The sequence below is a fragment of the Condylura cristata genome, unplaced genomic scaffold (genome assembly GCF_000260355.1).
Source record: "Condylura cristata isolate star-nosed mole 26May11 unplaced genomic scaffold, ConCri1.0 scaffold00032, whole genome shotgun sequence".
In the NCBI taxonomy this organism is placed as follows: Eukaryota; Metazoa; Chordata; class Mammalia; order Eulipotyphla; family Talpidae; genus Condylura; species Condylura cristata.
Window position 1 is genome coordinate 15311240 of NW_004567133.1, and position 16984 is coordinate 15328223.

General features: G+C 58.5%; 1 protein-coding gene across 1 annotated transcript in view; it reads left to right on the forward strand.

The window, feature by feature from the left end:
* Nucleotides 1-406: 406 nt before the first annotated feature.
* Nucleotides 407-16984, forward strand: part of EMP2 (epithelial membrane protein 2) — a 32926-nt gene continuing 16348 nt past the window's right edge. The window contains exon 1 of the mRNA XM_004692129.2: nucleotides 407-466. The gene's annotated coding sequence lies outside the window, so the exon portion shown is untranslated. The remainder of the gene's footprint in view (nucleotides 467-16984) is intronic.

The following is a 16984-nucleotide window of genomic DNA, read 5'->3' on the forward strand; positions in this document are numbered from 1 at the left end:
AGCAGAGAGTTCCAGAACCCTGGTTCTCACCCCTTCCCGAAGAGAAGACAAGAGAAGGGGGGGAAGAAAAAAGGGGGGAAGGGCTACTGCAGGGGAGACCCTACTAGCTCCAAGGCGCCCCCCCTTTCTCCCTCCTTCCTCGGAACCAAGCCAACACTCTGCTCCAAACTTGAGTAAAGTTTCTCGGGGAGGCTGGCCAGGGCGGGGGAGAGGGGACGCCGGGGCTCCCCTGGGCTCCGGTCTCGCTCTCCGGGGTCCCCCACCCGCCTCCTGCGGCCCCTCCCACTCAGCCCTCCCGGCTCTTGACATCACGCCCCGGGAGGCGGGATCCGGGAAGGAGGGGGACGTGGGGAGGAGGCTCCGCCGAGGGAGGAGGGAGGGCGCGCAGTCCCAGCCCAGAGCTTCAAAACAGCTCGGCGGCCTCGCCTCGCGCCCAGCCCGTCGGTCGGTCCGCCGCCAGCGCCCGGTGAGTCGGGGGCGCGGCCACGTCGGGGTGGTGGTGGGGCCCCGGGGCAGCGCGCGGGCCAGTGGGCACGCGAGTCCCCCGCGGGGACCGGACCGAGCGCAGCCCCTGCAGCTGGTGGGGGACAGGGCGGGGCCGAGGCCCATCCAAAGCGCACGTCCACGGTTCCTCCCCCAGATTAGGAGGGCGCGGACTTCCTCCTGCGCCGAACTCGCTCCGGACCCCGAATTCCACGTCCCCACCCCCGGAGCTTCCTTTGCCTCCCGAGGCGGGCGGGAAAAGTTTGGGGAGGAGTCAGGGCGGCTCCCTCGCCCCCGCCAACTGCACTCCCCGGGCTCTCGGAGTCCAGGCAAAGCCCCTCGGTCGCCTGAGGGTCCCCGGCGCTTGGGCGCACAGTCCTCGGGTTCGCGGAGCTGGCGGGACAAGCTGCGCCCAGCGTGTGGGTCAGTACGTCCCGCCCGGCAGCGAGCGCTCCCTCCGGCGCCCCAGCGGCGGCTCTGGGGCGCCCCCCAGCGGTTGGGAGCAACTTCCTCGGTCTGGAGCGATGGGGGGTCTGTGGGCGCTGCCGGTTGGACCCTGCCCCCTGGCCCCTCCCTGCCTTGTGACTTGGGGGATTTGAGAGCCCCACCCACGTCTAGAGGAGTACACTCCACCCAAATCCAGGGTCCCGGACGCATTCTAGGGACGTTCTAATTTGGGGCTGACATGGGAGCGGCCGAGGGGACGCTAGGCTCTGAGGGAGACCCCACAGAGCAAAACCCTCCTGCCAGGCTCCAGAAACCACCCCTTTCTCTAAAATAGGGCTGGCAGCTGAGTTTCAGGTTTGCAGAAGGGAGCCCAGTCCCCTTCCCAGGCTCCAAAGATGCATGTATGGGGTGAGGTGGGGCGTGATCTTTGAACTTGGCAATGGGCGAGCCAGCTGCCGAGGTCAGCCTGTGACGGCTTAGGCAGGGGGCCTTCGGCCTTCGAGAGGAACTGAAAAGCCGCCCCGCCAGTATCCTAGTACCCCACTCATTTGAGGTTGCCAGGGTGGGCAAATTCAGAAGTTGTCATGAAGTGCGGGAGGGGAGCGGAGGGTCATGCTAACAGGTGCGCAGTTTCTGTTGAAGAGGATGAACCCTTTGGGGTGTGGTAGTAGTGATGGTTTAGCAGCAGCGTGAGTGTATTGGATACCCTGAATTCTGCCCTTGCAAGCGGTTAATAGGATCTGTGCGATGTGGGTAGCTCACTGCACTGTGCCAAGTCCCGGCCTTTCGGTTCAGTAGGAAACCCAGGGGCACTTGGCCTCCTCTCCCTGACTTTGGCCTCCAGAAAGAAGTTTCCGGAAGGAGCTTGAAGAAGGGGCTCGGGAAAGACAATGGTCATGAAAGCGGATGAGGCCTGCACTTTGCGCGGCTGCCCCATAGTCACTCCCCCCAAGCCTCACCTGAGCGTGCCCAGCCCTTTTTCCAGGCTGCAGGTGGGGAAAGTCAGATCCGCAAGGTCACTGAGCTATTAATGCCAGGAGCCAGACTTGCCACCTCCATGGCGCTTCCCCTTTTTCTGCCTGGAGATGCCCTGCTGAGTTTTGGGAAATGCGGGGAAACCCTTATGGGGAAAACAGGGCCCCAATGCCTGCAGGGGCTTTGGCAGAGGTCAAGCTCACAGCCAAGGGGAGCAGGGATCGGGAAGGTGCAGGACCTGTTTTCCCACTGAAGGTTTTTGGGTCTTAGCCTCCACCCCCGCTGGGAATTGGGGCACGGGGTGGCAGGCAGGGAGTCGGCAGTGCTGCCTGGAGCCTTCTCTGTCCCTGAGTGGGGAAATTGAGAGTCGCCTGAAATCTGGGGACAGGTATTTGTGTTGGAAGCCACCACAGAAGTGGCCCTCAGGGTGGGTGAGGGCAAGGCTGGGAGGCTCTGGGGCAGGCTGATGGCCCCACCCCCACCCAGAAGCCTGGTAGGGCCCCACATTGGGGCACAGCGAATGAGGGGGCCAACTGGGCCCCTCCGATCTAATTGTAAGCACAGGCACATCCATTGATTCCCCCCCCCCCCCCCATCTCTCTCTCTCTCTCTCTCTCTCTCTCTCACACACACACACACACACACACACAGGCTCACTGGGAGAGACTGTTTCACCTACCTTGCCGGTCTCTGCCTAGAGTGTGCGTGTCCCTGGCAGGAGCTGAACCCACGGGCATGGGTGCGCGCTGCATTTTCCAGCAGCAGGTGGGGCGTGCGGAGGCCAGGTTTTCACCCTGGTACCCTTTGCCGTCCCTGCCCACGACGGCCTCCCTGGCCGATGGGGGCAAAGCCAAGGCCAGCTCCTTGTCACAGTGAACTCGGCCAGACATGACCAGGAAGGGAAGTCTGTCCAGACAAAAATAAATGAATGCCTTTCCAGGCCACATGGCCGGTGTTGGGTTGCTGGCGGGTTGGCAGGCTCTCCGGGAGGCAGGCGTCCAGTCCTGCTGCCGGGGCCGGCGGTGGGACAGAGTTGTGTGTGTGTGTGTGTGTGTGTGTGTGTGTGTGTGTGCGTGGACAGTAGAGCAATGACCAGGCTTCTGGGGCCAAGGTGGGTGGGCACGGGTGCTCCAAACACCGTAGCTCAGAACCGGGGGTGCACAGCAGCACCCAGTGGTGGCCCATGGGTCTGGGGACCAGAGCTCTTCCAGAAGAGTCGGGAGAGGAGTCCTGTGCAGGAGCCAGGGCTTGGGAGCGCATACGGAGTCTGGGAAAAGGGCGATTGGCAGCAGCAGTCGGAACGGGGAAAGAGGGCAGCTGGCGTCCTGGGCAGAGCAGAGCTGGTGGCCTCAGTTCGTCCGCGGAAGGGAGCTCCCCCCTTGCCCAGGAGTGGTGGAGCCTGCTTCTGGCGGGAGTCGCCCAGAGTGTGAATTCGGCAGGACCTACCTTGCAGGGGAGCGGCAGAGCGTCTGGCTCTGGTGGGGGGGGGGGGCAGGCCAAGGCCGGGGGTGAGAGGGGTGTCTAAAAATACCAGAGGCAGAGCCACTGGCCACAGAGCTGGGCTGGTAACCCAAAACCCTGGGCGGGTCGTGGTGGTGACGCCAGCACTCGCCAGCACTAGCCTCGATGTGTTCCAGAGTCACTTGGGCATTCCAGGCAGCCAGTCTTGGCAGAATCCTGCAGGGTGAGAGCTCTCTGCATTCCAGGCAGCCCTGGGCTAAGTGCGGAGAATGTCAGGGCCATAAGGGCCTTAGAAAGTCCCAGGGAGGTGCAGGGACTCGCCCGCCCGAGGTCAGCAGGCGGCAGAACCAGGGTGGCCTCTGGGTCTCGGACTCAGTCCTGGGGGGCTCCGTGGCTGGGGAGCGGTCAGTGGGGCTGGTGCCTCGTGGCTCGTGTCATCCAGCCGCATTCACGAGCAGTTGGGGCAAGTGTGGGCAGTGGGCAGTGCCCAGGGGGCAGCGGGCTCTGGGCCCAGCGGTCGGGCTCTGGGCGGGAGGCAGAGACGCGAGGGTGGCAGGAGAGCCTGCTGGACGGGTCCCTCCCTTCTGACTGAAAGACACCTTGATTTTGTCCACGCGGTACCTCCTGATTGTTGGCCTGAATCATTGATCTCCCACCTAGATCGTGGAACTCCCATGGCCTCATCTTCCATGGGAGCTGGGCTTCTGTCTATCTGGAAAGGAACTGGGGTGAAACGGTCACCCCAAATCTTGCCTCTGTAGACGGGGAGACTGTATGAGCATCTAGAAGTTTCCAAGGACTCTTAACTCAAAAGCTGGAGGAGGAGTGTGATCTTGGGCGTCAGGTTGTCACGAGATATTTGGAGGTAACGCAGCGGTCCCCACGCGGGATGTAGGATGCCTTGCTAAGTCCCTCTGGCTAACTGCTGGTAGTCTAACATCGAGGAAGTTTTCCCAGAAGTCAGGTTGAAGATTTTTCTTTCCGACAGTGGTGACAACTTCCATGATAAACCGTCTTTCCTTAAAACAAAGTTAATTTTTTTGCAGTGGTAAGGACCTGAAGACCTCTCATTAGTCTCTTTTTTTAAAGATTTATTTATTTATGCATTAAAAAATCTGGGGTACAGGCCAGAGGTGTGGGGAGGGTGGTGAGAGGATTCCCCAGAGACAGAGTGGGGGGGAGAACAGGCAGATCGACAAAGCCCCACCGCTGAGGGGAGCAGCAGGAAAGGCTGGAGAGGCCTGCTGTGCTGTGTGGGTCAGCTCCCCGGCTGGGGATCGAACTCACATTGCAGCGGCTGCGACGGCTCATGGTGCTGGCTTTGACACCTTGCACCAAGGAGGGCCTGTGGTCACAGTACTTCAATGAATGTTCTCCAAAGCAGATTACCGTGGGGCGGGGGCACAAGTTAACTTTAAATGTTTGCAGCTGAACATAAACCAGAGTAATTACGTTTTTCTTCTGCCTGGTATCGGGGGATGATTAGCACACTACTCCACACAGTTGATGTTTTAATTTTCGAGTAGATTTTAAATAACCAAAGGGTTTCATTGTTCAGCCCAGTGACCCCGGGGTGTGGTTGTAGTCTTGGGCGACTGTCTCGGGAGAGGAAACAGCAGGGCTGGCGTGGACACAGTTCACGTCTTTTGACAACACGACGTGTCCTAACCTACCTGTGAGCTCCCAGCCCAGAGACGAAGCGGGCTCAGCTCCAGGCAGAGCCCGCCAGTCAGCTCCCGTGTGGTGCCAACTTCGGGGTGGCGATGACCTCGGTGGTGGTTCTGAGTGTGGGGAAGAGCACTGTTAATGTGCTTGGAAGTGGCTTGAGATGTTTGTGGTTTTCTTGAACCAAAGGAAGTGGAGGGAGAGGCTGGCTTGTCCTCTTGATGGGTGTTATTAAGTGACTGCAGCGAGCTGCTCCAGGCAAGGGAGAATGTCCCTCTTCAGAGGAGGTCCTAACCTAGTGACGTGCACGCTGAGTCCTGGAACGTGTGTGCTGGGAGCAGGGTGATAAGCAGGGAAGCTCGAGGTCCTGCTGTGCTGGGACTGAAGAGGGTCCCGGAGTTCCACGTCCTGCCCTGCCCTGAGGCCCTGGTTCTGGCTGCACAGACGGGAACAGCCAGAGAAAGCAGAGGTGGTCAGCGGTCACCCTGCACGGGAGGGCAGCAGTGCCTGTGCCTACCGTGAAACGTGCCTGAGGGGAGGGCGGTGCTGTGGGAGAGTTGAGGGGCTGCTCTGGGGGACAGAGCCAGATCAGCAGAGGGAGGCTGCAGGCGACCTGGGTGCCCTCTGTGTGCAGACCTGGGTAAGCTGCAGGTGCAGTGATGCTCAGACAGCCTAGTGGGAGAGAGGGAGGGAGGGGGCGGAGGAGGGAGGGGAAGACAAGAGGTGGAGTAACCCGCAACAACCGACATACCCACCCGTCTTACTACGGAATATGCTACAGAAGTTAAAAAGCAAAGTTTCATCTCTGCGTCCCAATATAGAAGGGTCTATAAGAGCTGTTGAATGTTTTAGTAGCAAAGCAATATGTGGGAATAGACGCCTTTTATGGAAAAGCAAGCCGAAATGAGCTCCATTTCTTACGGCCTCATATGTGTCACACGCACACAAGGACAATTGTCTGGAAAGACATTAAAATGGATCAGTTGCCTCTGACGAGAGGGGAGGGCAGGTCTCACCTGCAGCGAGGAATATGCTCGTGCGCCCCTCTGGCCCTGACGTTCAGTGACCCAGATGGCCTTCTCTGAATTCTGTAAGCAATGGCATTTTGCAGGTTTGGGGGTGGGGAGCTTTGGCCTCCAGTGTCGTTAAGAACCGACAATACCTGTGATACCTGCGTGCTTCTCTTGAAATAACCCTGGTCCTTTGGGCCAAGAGGGCCCCTTTGCTGCGGGGGTTCTGGTGGCTTCTCAGACTTGAGGGTCAGGCTTATATGAGCTTTTCCACAAATAGCCTGGCTCCGAGGACAGGCCCGCCCAGTCCTGTCTGGAAGAGCCGCCTTCGTCCTCACCCTTCACGTGGGGGGCGCAGGGCCGTCAGGAGCCTGGTGCCTCAGTGTCCCACGTTTGCAGCACCCACTGTTTCTTTTATCTTTTTAAAGCTCTTATTTATATATTAATTTTCATACAGAACTGGGGTACAGGCCAGAGGTGCAGGGGCAGTGAGAGGCTTCACCAGAGACAGAGTGGGGAGCAGAACAGGTAGATTGAGGAAGTTCATTGCTGAGGGGAGCAGCGGGGAGACAGGAGAGGTCTGCTGCGCCCTGTGGGTCACCTCTGGACCAGGGATCGAACTCACAATGAAGCCGCTGCGGCCAGCTTGCAGTGATGCGCTTTAACCCACTGTGCCTTGGGGCGGGGGGGTACACTATTTCTGATGGTCTGGATTTAAGCAAATGAGCGCCAGGGCTGGGTGCCCAGGGCATCCCAGCGCCCAGCACAGAGCTAGGTCTCTGTTGTGTGAACCAGGTGGAGGAGAGTCACCTGCTTTCCTGATCAGGGGACAGGGGAGGCCCCAGGGGGCGTTCCAGGAGGTGGACCCCAGGCCTCGGGGTGCAGGTGGCAGCAGAGGGGGCGTGGGAAGGCTGGGGCTAGGGCCTGGGGACTCAACTAGGGCCAGGGCGACTCCTCCCTCTCCCTCCAGCTGTTGATTCTGCCCGAGCCCGTCAGGCCGAGAGCCTGTCAGTGTCCATTTATATCTGGGTGACAAGGGGTCACATTCTTCCCCACCAGGGCCCAAAAGAGGCCTCCGCATCCACACGCCCAGATGCGGCCTGCACAGCCCCAGGCATTTGGAGGATTCTGCGGCTCGCCGGGAGCGGTAACCCCACCGCCCTCTCTGTTACAGCACGTGACTACATGCCAGTCGCTTGGCAAGTGATACCGATTTTCCATTTCTAGTGTGATCCATATTTAAAAATTAATTGAGTTGAGCCAGAGTGTTTGAAAGACAGTTCCGGGTGACGTGCGGCACAGGCGTCCTCAGACAGGGCAGCCGTGGCTACCTGCGTAGTTGACACCGGGCAGGGGGGTGCCCAGCCGGGCCCCCCCTTGGGCAGATGTGCCCAATCCCAGCTGCCCGGTGCCTGCTGCTCAGGACTCGCCCTCCTGCACCCTTCTGGTACTGCCCACCCCCCATGCCCCCCAGCGTGGTCCTCGGAAAGTCGCCTGGAGCCCCAGGTGGGGCTCTGCCCCTTGGGAACCCCACCTAAGCTGGTGATATTCAGGGTGTGGGTGTGAGGTGCTGGCCTAACCAACCCTCTCCTTCCACCGCAGAAGACTGGGGTCTCCTCCCAGAGGTGGGCGGTGGGGGTTGCGCTGTGACTCTGGTGCCACCGGCGGGTGGGGGACACGCAGAGCTTCTTCCTCCTACCTGTGCACGGGCCTCGGCACACCGGAGACGGGAAATCGCCCCTTCCGCAGAGGCAGCCTGAGAACGGGATTTATGCCGGCTCTCGAGTCCCGTGCGGCTGCCGGAACTCCAGGCTTCAGCGTCAGTGGCTATAGATCACGCTGATATGTCACCCCGGACAACATACACACGCCAGGCATGTGTGTGCGCTGCGCACAAGTGTCTGAACACACACGTGTTTGTGCACGCACACACATGTTATATACGGGAACATGTGTTTGCAAATATGCACAAGCGCGTGTGTGCGCCCACATGTGTGTACACGCACACACATGGCACACACACGTTTGTAGGGGCAGATACGTGTTTATGTGCACCTGTTTGTATGCATACAGACGTTTGTATGTGCGGTGTAGCCAAGCATGCTGTGTATATGTGAGCACAAGGTACATACATGTTTGCACCCACACGTGGTGCACACTGTGCACATGTTTGTGCTCACACATATGCGTGTGTGGTGCGTCACAGGCGTGCGTTGTGTGTGTGAGGGCGCACGTATGCATGTATTACGCACAGCCTGAATCCACACCGAGTGGAGGCAGCTGGTGCTCAGGGCATCACTGAAGGGTTAGCGGCGGCTGGCATCTTGCTGTTCACTGATCCACGGCGGCTTCTGACACACTGGCCTGCACCCAGCGGCTCTGGGTGAGGGTCTGCTGCGCCCTCCACCCCTCTGTGGCCCGATTCTGTGCACTCAGCTTTGCAGCCACTTTGTGCCCTGTTCCCACGCCTCCTCTCCGGGATAGAACTGTGGGCCTCTGTAAGCCAGGTGGGTATCCCCACGGCCACTGCCCCCTCCCCCTCTGCCTGGCAGCATGACCCTACCTAACCCCTGGGCCCCTTGCCTAGTTTGTCACCGGGCGTGTGAGGAGCCTAGGAGGCCAGTGCTTGAAGGAGAGCTCTCCCTCCCCGCAGCCTCCTGCTGAGCGGAAGCCCTGCGAGGTGACCAGCCTGTGCACTGTGCTGGACACTCAGGGCCCAGCCGTGACCAAGAGGACAAAGTCCCCGCCGCAGGGCCTGGCTCTTCCCGCCGCTCGGCTCCTTTCGGTGGCTGCTGCTTACTTCACGGGCCCCGCCCACGCTGTGATTGACCTTCACCGCTGACAGACGTCCGGTCATTTCCACCTTGTAGCCACAGTGAACGAGGCTGCTGTGCGCACGTGGGTGCATTCCGTTGGGTGCCTGTTCTCCTTGCTCTCAGGCGCGCACCTAGCAGGGCCGGCCGGGTCCTGCGCACACACTGTCAAAGCCTTTGAGGATCAGCTGGACTGACCCCGCGTGGCTGACCACTTCCCACGCCCGCCAGCAGTGGGAGAGAGGCCCACTTTCTCTGCTCCCTCTGGTTTTAACTGAATCTGGCCTAGTTTCTTGCCCTAAGAAGCTTCCACTGGTGAAATCCCTATAGGGCTAGAGGTGCTGAAGGGGCCGGGGACCCTGGGTCTCATGAGGCCCCACCAAAGGCTGGGGGACAGGCCGAGCCAGGCGAGTGGCCTGGGTGGGTGGCAGGAAGGGAGGGCTCGTGCTGCGTGGTTTCCCGGGTGGGGACCACCAGTGACCACTGGAGTCAGTGGAAGGGAGAACCCCATAAAGTGCCGTTGTCTGCAGGGGGGTTCTCCAGCCTGGGCTAATCTGGGGTGGTGCTGGACTGGACAGGAAACCCCCCAGTGAGAAAGTGGTTCCTTTATCAATTCTTTCAACAGGTCTGATTCCATGAAGGGAGACATGGAGCTGGTGTGACTGTGGTTAATGCCTCTCTAACTAGAACTTTATTCCTAAACCAGAGAGAGCTGGCTTGGCCCTGGGCCCTTTCACAGACAAGAGCCTTGATCTAGACTCTAGTTTCACAGTCAATTTCCGTTTGATTGTGATGCTGATTTTGCATTTCCAGGGTGGAAAAGATCTTTTAAAGCTGGGTGTATTTCTGTTAGAGAGTGACTTTCTTTAAAGTCTTACAGGAGGTATAACCCTCAGTGACCTGGAGGAGGTAGTGGGTAGGCACTTGGCTGAAGTTTGGAAACCCTTGTTCTAAATCTGGGACCCAGTACTCAGTCGGAAGGCGGTGAGATGCCCAGTCCTGGGGCAGAGCAGATGAAGACTGGATGCTGGAAACTAATCCAGACAGGGACGGGGGCAGGGGTGTCTTCCCTCGCTCAGACAGCACCTGTCCCAAGACTGCATGGGCCTGAGGCCTTGTTGTGAGAAATCTGTGACCGATCCCACAGCTGGGCAGTGTCAGAGAGCAGACAGTGGCTTCGGAGACCCATAGTGGCATAGGGGGAAGGGTGAGGTGTTTGGGGCTGGGGTAGGGGGTGCTTTTCTTTGTAGTTCTCCCTGCCCCCCCGCAGACTGTGGGGAAACTTACAGTGTGGTTCCAAATTCATGTGTGTGGGGGCTCCCTAGCTGCCTCAGCGTCTGCCCTGGTCCTGAGTGCTTCCTGGGGGGCACCTTCCTGTCATTGCGTCCCCGATACCCAGTTAAGGGGCATTACCTGCCTGCTGCTGCGTTAGTGCCAAGTTAGTCAGGGTTCTCTGAGGAATAGAACCAGCTGGGTCTCTCTCCCAAAGCAGATATATTTGTTTAAAGGAATTGGCTCATGCAATTATGGAACCCGGCCAGTCCCACGGAGACCCAGGGAAGTAGGAACACCGCAGTTCACGTCTGAACCGGTCTACTGGCTGAACTCCTTCTACCTTGGGGGAGGTCAGTCTTTTGTTCTAGACATGCCTTCACTGGCGGCACGGGTCCTGCCCACGTCACGGAGGACGGTCTGCTCGGGTCACAGCCCACTGATTTACATGTGCATCTCATCTAGAAAACACCCTCACGGAGATATCACGGCAGGGCCAAGTTGATACGTGAATTTAACAATCATCCATGTTTCAGGTGGGCCAGATGTAGATAGAATTTAAAAAAAAAAATCCCTTTAAGTCACTCCCTTTTCAATTCCCTTCTAACTCCTCAGGGAGAAAAATCTCAGTGTTGTGCGGATGTGTCTTTGATGCTCCCCAAGCACGTGTGACTTCCTGTCCAGCCAGAGAAAGCTGGCCCTGAGTGGGGCTTTCAGCAGCGAGCTTCTCGCTGACCCGAGTAACCGGTGTGCCGCCGTCACTGTGTTTCTTTGCCAGCACCCTCTGTTAGGGCAGGTGACGGTGACTTTCCATTTCAGTCGTGAGCGATGGAGGGCTCCCTCGGATAACGGTCCGTGTGAGAAGCGGGCAGGCTGCTAGTGGGGCTCACAGGGATTCTGAAATTCTGAGGGAGCTGCAGGAATGACTGATTTGGGGGAACGTGGACTTAACATAGCAGGAACCGCGGCTGAAATGTCCGCTGATTGTCCACCTGCCCTGGAGTGACCTGTTGCCTGTTTGAACTTGCCTCCCAGTGGAGACAGCTCTGGTGTTTTCCTTCTGCTCGGCGGCCGCCTCCCGAGAGGGGGTGCTCAGCACCGTCACCACAGTCTGGGCTGTAAGCAGACCATCACTGCATCCACTTTACAGATGAGGAACTGAGGCCCTGGGGTCTGTTCTGTCTGTCTATCATCTGTCTATCATCTGTCTGTCTGTCTAGCATCTATCTATCTAGCATCTATCTATCTAGCATCTGTCTATCAATCAGTCATCTATCTAGCATCCATCCATCATCATCTATGTATGTATGTATGTATGTATGTATGTATGCATGCATGTATCTGAGCACCTCCTGTTCTGTGGGCATTACCTTCTGCTCCCATCTGTCCTCTATCTCTTCCCGCAAGGCCTGGCTGACTTGTAGGTAACGATTCAGTCACTAACTTGCTGGCAAAATCCATCTCCAGAAATAATAGCACTTGCCTCTTAGGAGAGAGGAAAAGGCTGGTAAGTGGGTGCCACAGGCCTCTGGGGCTTACTGGGAAGTCACTAACCCAGGGCGGCCTGGAAGGAATGAGCATCCAAACCTAATGGCTGCGGAGATGGGACGTCCTGAGTCTGACGCTGCCTGACCTCCTGCCACCTAACTGCAGCCTGCCTCACCCCCACACTGACATGTGGCCCCACGGGTTCACTACCAACCCCTTCTGGGCCTGGGCTGAGGCTGTCAGGCAGTGTGATGATGGGGTGATAGCAGGCAGCCGCGAGCTGGGCAGTGGTCGCTGGCGGGGTGGGGGGGACTGATTGGTGGTTCCACAAACTCTGCCCGCGGTCCAGGCACTCAGCGAGTATTGGCAGAGTGAGTCTGGGCTTTGTGGCTTGCGGGGAGGTAACTGAGACCTGATGGTTTCTGTGGTTTGAGAAAGGCTGACTCGAATGACTTTGTCTCCCAGTTAGCTCTAGCTGTGTAACAAACCGTCCTGAAGCCTTGTGGTGTAAACCCGAAACTGTCACTCAGTGCATGGTCCAGAGCTGGGCCGCACAGATGGGGTTCAGCTGGTGGTGCAGCTGGGGCCTGCTGGCCTGGGGGGACTCCCCTGGGGAGCTCGTCTCTGCCGTCTCCAGTCTCCTGGTGGAGGCCGGCCTGCAAGAGGGATTTGTGTTCCAAGCGCAGAGACAGAAAGCACGTGAGGTCACTTAGCCCTTGCCTCAGAATCAGCAGTGTTGATTATTGATAAGAGAAATTGCTGGGATTCAGTGGGTAGGGAAATAGATTCTATCTCTTAATAGAGGGATCCGACTTGCTAACGCTTTGTTCAAACCTTTCATGTCTGTGAACACGAGGAGTGCTACTCTGTATTTTTCTTTGTGTGTAACATCTTACCCTGCAGGGCCCTGGGGGTCAGGGTAGCGCGGGCTTCCAGAATGAGTTGGGGGTGAGGGGTGTTCCCTCTGCTACAGTTTTCTGGGAGACTTTGTGTAGAGTTAGCATGATTCCTTTTTCCTCATTTGACCAAATTCATCAGTGAAGCCATCTGGCACTGGAGTTCTCCCTGGAAGGGGCCCCAGACCCTTATAAACATTCTTTTCTCCTCCTTTTTTTGTGAAGCTGGAAAGAGGAGTCGAGCTCTGTTTCTTGACGGCTCTTTTCCTCAGCACTCGGCTCCTGCCGTCACTCCTTAGGCAGTCATGAGCGTCACCTGTAACCAGGCACCGTCCCAAATGCTGAGACACCATCCTGCACCCCAACCAGGCCCCTGCAGGGAGGCGGTCCCCGCTACACAGCCACACCATAACACAGCCACACTGTGACACCAGGGTGAGAGAAATAAAGAAAGACTTTCAGAAGTTCACGAAATCGTTAAGAAGTTCTCCAGTAGCAAATTTTCGTCCCTGACGCCCTCCTGGCCTTTCCCTTGGCTCTGGGTCCCCCCACCGTTGTGCCCGCCCCTCGTGTCCTCTGCCGGCCTTCCCTCCCTCCTCCACCCCTCCTTCGGCAGGGCCGGACTCAAAGTGTCCACTCTGACATAAGCTCGGGCCCGGAGTCCTCGTCCGATCCCTTGCACGTCCACCTCCCACCCGCCCGCCCTGCCCGGCCTTCGTCGAGCCCCTCAGCCCTTCCCACCAGGCTCCAACAGCTGCCCATTCGCCCTAACCCGCCCTCCCGGCTGTGGGACAGTTTTCCTGCTCAAGGGGCTCCCAGCACGTTCCAGCCCTCCCTGCTGCCCCCACTGCCCCGGGGTCACATCAGACTCCAGAGTCCATTAAGCTTCTTGCCCAGCAGAGCTCTGGCTGGGCTCTGGGCCCTGCTCACACTGTGGCGGCCTCTGCCGGCACACCCCACCCTCCCCGCTGGCACACTGCCACCCCCCGCGTCCAGCTCGGATGTCACTTCCTCCGTGAAGCCTCCCGGCGCTGCCCCTCCCGATGCGGGCTGGTCACGCCTTCCTCCGTGTCCTCGCGCACGCATGCCAGCACATCGTGTCTGTTTATTTATACACCCCGTCCTTCGTGTCCCCCAGTGCCCGGGGGACATTGAGCCTGCTGCTTACTCCTCTGGGTATGACCCAGTACCCTGTGGGTGCTCAATAAATGCTCCATGTATGAATCACTGCTCCATTTTAGAACAGTGACAGGCTCAGTGAGTGACAGGGCTCTGCCACCTGCTTGCTGGGTGATGTGGGCAAGTCCTGCCACTCTGATTTCTCCCCTGCGGCGTGGCGCGTGTCCCCGCCCGTCCTCATAACTGGGCGTTGCCTCTCCGACCAGTCCTGTCCCCGGCTGTGGTGAAAGTAGGCACTTTTAGCTTGGAGCACTCACAGGTGACCTGTCCTGGGTGTGCTCTGAAATGCACGTCACGCTGTGGGACCTGCAGTGAAGACAGTGACGGCCATGTGGACCCGGGACAGTGGACTGATCCCCTGATGAGGCCTTAAAGTAACAGGACCCCCTAAGGTCCTGTGTGAGTCTGGGCAACATCTGATTCCCCCAGAGCCAGGTCACCTGGACTCAATTTTTTAAAAAGAGTTATTTATTTATGCACACAAGAACTGGGGTACAGGCCAGAGGTGCGGGGCAGTGAGAGGATTCACCAGAGACAGAGCGGGGAGCAGAACAGGCAGATCGACAAAGTACACTGCTGAGGGGAGCAGCGGGGAGACAGGACTGGTCTGCTGCGCCCTGTGAGTCTCTCCCTGGCTGGGGATCGAACTCGCGCTGCAGTGGCTGCGGCCAGCCTCAGAGTGCTGCCACTGTGCCACCAGGGAGGCCCCAGCACCTGGTCCGAATCCCAGCTCCTGCCTTCACTAGCTGTGTGACCTTGGAGGAATTGCCTAAACTTGCTGAGCCTTCGCAGGCTCAGAGGCTAAGGCTGACACCTGTACTTGTGATTTTTGTGAGGAATGCACAGTTGCGAGCTTCTTCAGGAGGGAGCCATGTAAAAAACTTGCAACGTGCCTGGCACAGACGCGGCAGTCAGCGTGTGTCGGCCGTCATTACGGAGGGCGCTGTTGGGGAGCTGTGATCATTCCGGTGGGCTGAACGCTGCACAGGCGGAGCCGTCCTCAGTGGCTTCTGCCTTGGAGCATTGCCAAAGCCCGCTGTCTTGCCTGTTGCCGGTTCGGGACAGAGCCAAGTGTCGGCAGGGTGCCCGAAGTCCCAGCATGAAGCGGGGCCGCCCAGGGCAAAGGGGCTTCCGCCATCCCCAGGGGATGTCAGACATTCGGTTGGAAATTCGGGCCTGGCCACTGTCCAGATACAGGGCAGGAGGATAAGCTGACTTCTGCCTTCCTGAAAGCAGAGGCCAAAGCCACTGCCCCCCCACCCCCACCCCCGGTGCCGTGGGCTGTGAGGGGGCCTGGGTTCCCGCCAGCCCGGGTTGGCTGCCAGCTCCGCAGTGGCCCTGGAGTCGCTCTGGCAGTGTGGCCTGGGCGACTGCTTAGCAGCCGGCAGGGCCTGGGCCCAGCGCCCAGCGCCCCACCCCCACCCCCGCCTGTGCAGCCCCGCGCTGGGTGGAGCACTTCTGTGATCTGGGACCACCTCGGTCCACCCGCCAGACACCAAAAGTCTCAGGTCTGTTTTGAAAGGTTCCACACCTCAGGATTGTCCTCTTAGCCCCCAATTCCGGGAAAAGGCTCCAAGTCAGGCTAAGAATGGCTGTGCTTTCAATTGAAGGAAGAACTCCCGGGGCGGGAGTGGAGGTGCCGGCCGGCCGAGCGGTCATCTCAGCAGCGTGTCCTCTGCCCGCGGAAACCGCTGGTGGCGCTCCTGTTCCCGGACCCGAAAGGGACCACGTGCCCAAGCAGCCTGCTCTGAGCCGCCGCGGGCGGGCCGGGGCGCCCGTGAGGACATGCATGCCCTATGAAGGCCAGGGACCGGGGGACCCTCCATAGCGCCGGGCGGGCCGGTGGCCGCTGCCGGTGGTGCCGGCCCACTCCCACGGCAAATCAAATGCTGCGTTTGGGGAGCGGCCGGCGAGTCGAGCTGAAGCCTGTGTCTTTCCCCGCAGCCAGGGCTAGCAGTGACGGCACACAGAGGCACGCATGTCCAGCGGCCACTGGGCTTCGGTACAGCACCGGCACTTACGGGCAGTGAGGTGATGCCGGGCAGTGAGGTGATGCCGGTTTGAGGTCTGGGATGCTTCCAGGAGTTGCGCCCTCACCCGCGCAGCCTCAGTCTTTAACCTGAAATTCGCTGCACAGAGGAACTGCATTCAGTGTGCAGGATTTCCCATCCCCCTCCCCTCTTCCCTCCCGCCCCCTCCAGTTCTGATGTACTAGCCCCTGCTGCAGGAAGCCCATGGGTGCCTCCTGTTCCACTTACACAATCTTCTTCCTTGATCAAATTTTTTTTTTTTTGAAATCTTAAGTTCAAGTCTATCTTATTTTGTGTGATTTTTTTAAATGGGGATTTATAAAATGGGGAGTACCTAAGGCTTCACCCTGAAGGCACTTTACCACGGTCCCTACAGCACACCTTAGTCAAGGCTGGCGAATCCTCCAGCTGTTGGCTCTTCCAGAAGCTCCTGAGTTTCTGGGTGACAAAGGGGTTGTGTTGTGATCCATTTAGGAAACGGAATTAAATCCACTCTCCCCTGCCTGGGTGAATGATCCTTTCAATGATCAAGGAAAAACTCTATCCCAAATCTAACCCAGTCTCAAAGTAGATCAGTTAAGACAGCACAGCTTCAGCTCCTATTCAGGAGCTAATAGGATTAAAATGCAGGAAGCTCTATTTTTAGTACCAGAGCCTAGTTCTCCACCAGGCCCGCCCTCCTGAGCCCAGTCATAGCTCAGCTTCAGCTCACAGCCGCTGTGCAGAGACGCGTGAAACCCCTCCTGCCTGTTGCAAAGCTTGAGAGAAATACAGCCAGAGGTAAAGGCTCCAAAGGTGATCCGTGCTGCCACACCCCTCGCCTGACCTGAATCGGGCTCGTGCGTACTTGTCCTCACACCCTCAGCATGTGGGCAGGAGAGCAATAGGACAATGTCCTGCTTGGAGGTGGAAAACCAGAGCCTGAGTCCCAGCTCAGCAAACGTTGGCAAATTACCTGAAGCCCTTGTGAGCTTCAGCCTTTCATCTGTGAAATGGGACTAATGATAGCTTGCAATGCCAGCTTCACAGCGCTGACATGAAGAACCGACGCAAGACGCGTGGTGTAAACTGCAGCTCGACCTTTAATCACGGCCAGCCTCATTTCATGTGGAAAGACCCTCCCGGAGATCTGTGCCGCCTCCCACAATGATAGGGCTTTGCTAGCAACCTGCGCCCTGGATGCTTCGTGCACTGAGGGGCAGATTGGCCAATCCTTGCTGGACAATGCTTGTTTTATTTGTCCTGTGACAGTTGCAGCTGGCAGG